Genomic DNA, 5,806 nt, shown 5'->3' with positions numbered 1-5,806 from the left:
GTTGTGTGTGTGTGTGTGTGTCTGAGCTGTGATGTGCAGTGACTCTGTGTGTGTGTGCCATCATGTGTGTCAGTGTGTGTGTGTGTGTTGCTGAGCTGTGTGTGTGTGTGTGTGTGTGTTGTGTGCTGTGTCTGAGTGCCTACAGTGTGTGTGTGTGTGTGTGTGTGTGGGTGACTGGTGTGTGTGTGTGAGCGACAATGTGTGTGTGTGTGAGTGTGTGTGTGTGTGTACGTTGTGTGTGTGTGTGTTTGTCGTGTGTGTGTGTGTGTGTCCTGAGGGGTGTGTTGTGTGTGGTGTGTGTGCCGGCTGCAGTGTGTGCTGCTGTGTGTCGTGTGTGTGTGTGGTGTAGTGTGTGTGTGTGTGTGTGTGTGTGCTGTGTGGGTGTGTGTTGTGGGTGATAAAAAAGAACCAAATGTGTGTGTGTGTTTGTGTGACGACACCCACTTCACTTGTGTGTCTGCAGTGTGTGTGTGGGTGCTTGTGTGTGTTGTGTGGTGTGTGTGCTTGTGGTGTGTGTGTGTGCGTGCGTGCTGTGAAGTCACCACTACACCCCTGGTTGCTGTGTGTGAGAACCCTGATACTAAAGCAGGGCTGTAACGTTGTCGGTCTCTGACAGTCGCCCATTAGTCCCGGGACGACCGCTGTCACATCAGCAGCCTCACAAAAGTGGACAAGACAGGGTTTCTGTGTGTTGTGTCGCATGAGAAATGAGCCCTTCTTCTACAATGGACCTCCTGCTTGGGGAAGTCTTTATTAATAACAAGCGTAATAAATATAAATAAAGCAAGGGAACGAAAGAAGAGAGAGAGAGAGAAAAAAATAAGCCCAAGACCAGCGATCATCTTTTTTTGTGGTCCTTGGATGGTTTCGACTCCTTTGAAATCTGCTGTCAGACAGTGAAGCTCGACTAGAGTAACTGTCGTGTCAAGACATCCACCGGTTAAACTATCGGGGAATTACAAGCCCGGTCGATCTATGCGCAATTAAAACATAAGGAAAATTGAGAATATGTGTTTCTGGGAATGGAAGTCTTCAGGAGGTTTATCCTGTTTATCTGGGGGAATGGAAGTCGTCAGGCTTCAGGAGAGTTTGCTGTATCTGGGGAATGGAAGGTCCTCAGGTTCAGCGAGGTTAGCCTGTATCTCGGGGGAATGGAAGTCCCAGGTTCAGGACGTAGCTGTATCCTGGGGCGAAATGGAAGGTCTCCAGGTTCAGGCGTTAGCTAGTATCTGGCGGAATGAAGTCTCCAGCGATCAGGAGGTATAGCTGTATCTCGGGGAATGGAAGTCTTCAGGAGCGCTTAGCTGTACTCTGGCGGAATGGACACGTCTCCCAGGTTTCAGCTGAGGTAGCTGCTATCTGGCGGGAATGGAAGTCCTCAGGAGGTTAGCGTATCTGGCGAGGAATGGAAGTCTCCAGGTTCAGGACGTTAGCTGTATTCTGGGGCGAAGGGAAGTCTCCAGGCGGTCAGGAGGTTAGCTGTATCCTGGCGGGAAGGAAGTCTCAGGGAGGCTCTAGCTGTATCTGGCGGGCAATGGAGTCTTTGTCAGCGTTTCAGCGAGAGTTAGCTGTTATCTGGGGATACTGGAAGTCTTCAGGTTCAGGATCAGGAGTTAGGCCTGTATCTTGGGCGAATGGAATCACTCCAGGAGGTCTAGCTGTATCCTGGGGAATGGAAGTCTCCAAGCGTTCAGGACGTTAGCTGTATCTGGGGGGAATGGAAGTCTCCAGGAATTCAGAGAGTTAGCTTGTATCTGGCGGGGAAATGGAAGTCTTCAGGAAGGTAGCTGTATCTGGGGAATGAAGTCGCAGGATCTGAGAGGTTAGCTGTATCTGGGGAATGGAAGTCCTCACGTTCAGGAGGTTAGCTGTATCTGGGGAATGGAAGTCCCTCAGGTTCAGGATGGTTAGCTGTATCTGGGAATGGAGATCCCAGGTTCAGAGAGGTTACGCTGTATTCTGGGGGAAGTGAAGTCTCAGGTTCAGGAGGTTCAGCCCGGATCTGGGCGGAATGAATCTCCAGGTCAGGATCAGGAGGTGAGCGTGTATCTGGGGTAATGGAAGTCGCTCAGGTTCAGGAGGTTAGCGCTATTCTGGGGGAATTGGAAGTCTTCAGCGTTCAGGACGAGCTGTTATCTGGGGCAATGGAAGTCTTCAGGAGTTAGACCTGTATCTGGCGGAATGGAAGTCTCCAGGTTCAGCGATTCAGCGAGGTTAGCTGTATCTGGCGGGAATTGGCAAGTCTTCAGGTTCAGCAGACGTTAGCTGTATCTGTCGTGGGAAAAATGGAAAGTCCTCAGGTTCAGAGGTTAGCTGTATCTGGGGCGGGAATGGAAGTCTTCCAGCGGATCAGGAGGTTAGTTGTATCTGCAGCCGGGAATGGAAGTCTTCAGGTTCAGGGAGGTTAAACTGTATCTGCGCGAATGGAGTCCTCAGGTTCCAGGAGGTTAGCTGCGTTATCGGGGAATCGGAAGATCCTTCTGGTTCAGCGAGGTGTAGCGGGATCTGGGGGCAATGGAAAGTCGTCAGGAGGTTAGGCTGTATCTGGGGGGAATGGAAGTCGCTCAGGTTCAGACGAGGTTAAGCGTGTATCTGGGTACGGGAATGGGAAGTCTTCAGGCTTCAGGAGGCTTAACTTATCTGGCGGGAATGAAGTCCTCAGCTTCAGGCAGGTTAGCTGTATCTGGCGGAATGGAAGTCCTCTGCGTTCAGGAGGTTAGCTGTATCTGGGGAATGAAGTCTTCAGGGAGTTAGCTGTATCTGGGGAATGGAAGTCCTCAGGTTCAGCGAGGTTAGCTGGTTGATCTGCGGGAATGGAGTCTTCAGGTTCAGGAAGGGTTTAGCTGTATCCTTGGAGGGAAGGAAAATCCTCAGGTTCAGCGAGGTAAGCCTGTATCTGCGCGAATGGAAATAGCTCAGGCATCAGAGCCGTTAAGCTGTATCTGGGGGAATGGAAGTACTCCAGTGTTCAGGAGGTTCAGCTGTGATCTCGGCGGGAATGCGAAGTCCTTCAGGTTCAGGAGGTTAGCTGTATCTGGGGGAATGGAAGTCCTCAGGTTCAGGAGGTTAGCTGTATCTGGGGGAATGGAAGTCTTCAGGTTTATACATACATACAGCTGTATAGTTCTGTATTTCTAATCTGAATCACCTCACTCCGAACTACACAAATCACACCACAACTTCCAAAATGAATAAATGAAAGAAGATTGAAATACAACCAATTTTTTTTGTTGCAAACTGCCACAAATGACTTTAAGGATGTAAGTTTTACAAAACCAAATCAATTTCCACCGTAGGAGTCTAATCTGACTACTACCGCTTTGTTGATAGGAAGATATTATGCCAGTTAGCCTTATTAGTTATTATCTGACCATGAAAATATCCCTATTATCATAACTGCGAGAATGTTAACATCAAGGACAAACACAATCAATTACAGGCCTTGATCGCCTTGGAAACGTGGAGGAGTGTAGAGACAAGTCCTTCCAACGTATAATTATCTCTAGTAATGTGAGCCAAATTATGTGTCCCATATGGCACCCTATTCCCTACCTAGTGCACGTCTGTTGACCAGGGTCCATAGGGCTCTAGCCTAAAGGAGTGCACTGTATAGGGAATAGGGTGTCAATTGGGACGCAGAAGGAATGTTTTTCACATGAGAATAATCTTGCTTCTCTAGTTACTTATGCGATGTTTGCAACAGGCTGACCTTCCTAGATTCATAGTTTTCGTAGCTCAAATCATCATAAATTTGCCTAATTTGCTTACATTAATAATATGCCCTTGTGTTGGTGTGATGAAAGATAAATAACTACATCTTCCACAACAATAACTCAACAGTAGAAATGTTGGAGAAGCATTCGTACGAGCATCTCCAGGCCCCTCAACCCAACCTAGGACAGCATTGTGTTAATCTACCTAGGACAGCATTGTGTTAATCTACCTAGGACAGCATTCTGTTAATCTACCTAGGACAGCATTGTAGTAATCTACCTAGGACAGCATTGTATTAATATACCTAGGACAGCATTGTAGTAATCTACCTAGGACAGCATTGTAGTAATCTACCTAGGACAGCATTGTAGTAATCTACCTAGGACAGCATTGTAGTAATCTACCTAGGACAGCATTGTGTTAATCTACCTAGGACAGCATTGTATTAATCTACCTAGGACAGCATTGTTTTAATCTACCTAGGACAGCATTGTATTAATCTACCTAGGACAGCATTGTATTAATCTACCTAGGACAGCATTGTAGTGGTTAATCTACCTAGGACAGCATTGTAGGTAATCCTATCTAGTGACACATTTGTGTTAATCTCACCTAGGACAGCATTGTTAGTAATCACCTAGGACAGAGTCTACAGATCATGTGTTAATGCTACCTGGACAGCAATTGTAGTTAATCTACCTGAGGACAGCAGATATCTACTGGTAACACAGTGGTAATCTACCTAGGCAGCATTGTGATGTAAATATACCTAGGACAGCATTGTAGTTAATCTACCTGGACATCTGTATTAATCTACAGCACTTGTAGGTTAATCTACCAGACGCAAGTAATAATCACCGACAAATTGTGTTAATTCCTACTAGGACAAGCATGTGTAAGTAATCTAAAACCTTAAGGCAGCATGTGTGTTATCTACCTAAGGACAGCATGGTAGTATTGCTAGGAACATTATTGAAGTTAACCTAGGACAGCATTGTGTTAGTCCTACCTCACAGGACAGCATTGTATTAAATTCACCTAGGACAAGGCCATTGTTAACTTCAAAACTACCTAGGGAAGCACTTGAATGTACCTAGCAGTCATGTACTATCCTACGTAGTGACAGCATTGTGTTTCTACCGTAGGTACAGCCCCCCCAAATTAGTCATCTCGGAATTACTAACAGTCTACGGACAAGCATTGGTATTAATTAATCCTACACCTAGAAGCAAGCACTTTGTGTTAATCTACCTACAGCATTGAGTATTATCACCTAGGAGCAAGATGTGTCGTATAATACCTGGATTTAATCTAGCCCAAGGACACGATTCAGATAGGCTAGTTACATCATACTAACACTTAAGGAACAAGATTGTAGTAAATCTACACCTTGTATTTCACTGGACATTGTTTATTTGCACTTGTGTTAATCTACAGCTAGGACAGCATTGTATTAATCTACCTAGGCACAGCTATTAGTGTTAATCTAAACCAGGACAAAGCATTGTTTAATCTACCCTAGGAAGCATTGTTGTTAATCTACCTAATGATGTTAAACATTCGCACTTGTATTAAATTACCTAGGACGCATTGTGTTAAATCTAACCTAGGACAGCATTGTAGTTATCTACCCAGTACGCACAGCATATGGTATTAATCTACCTGGACAGCATTGTGTTAATCTAGTAGGACAGCAATTGTATTAATCTACCTAGGACAGCATTGTGTTAATCCGACTGACTCTACTGGACAGCATTGTATTATCTCCTAGGACACGCAATCTGTTTTAATCTAACTTAGAAGGCATTGTGTACAATCACTAGGACATAGCATTGTGTTAATCTATCCTAGACAGCATTGTGTTAATTCTAACCCTAGGACAGCATTGTGTATTTAATCTACCTAGGACAGCATAATGTGTATAGCTCTTACTAGGCAGTGCATTGTGTTAATGCTCCTAGAGCAGCATTGTATTTAATCTGATAAAGCCTAGGAACAGCTTGTGTTAATCTACTACCACCTAGGACAGGAATTTAATCTACGAGACAGCATTGGTTATAATGCTAACCTAGGAAGCAAGATTGTTTTAAAT

This window comes from Salvelinus sp. IW2-2015, unplaced genomic scaffold (genome assembly GCF_002910315.2).
Source record: "Salvelinus sp. IW2-2015 unplaced genomic scaffold, ASM291031v2 Un_scaffold7241, whole genome shotgun sequence".
Lineage (NCBI taxonomy): Eukaryota > Metazoa > Chordata > Actinopteri > Salmoniformes > Salmonidae > Salvelinus > Salvelinus sp. IW2-2015.
The sequence above is the reverse complement of the archived record's forward strand: the minus strand, read 5'-3'. Positions refer to the sequence as shown.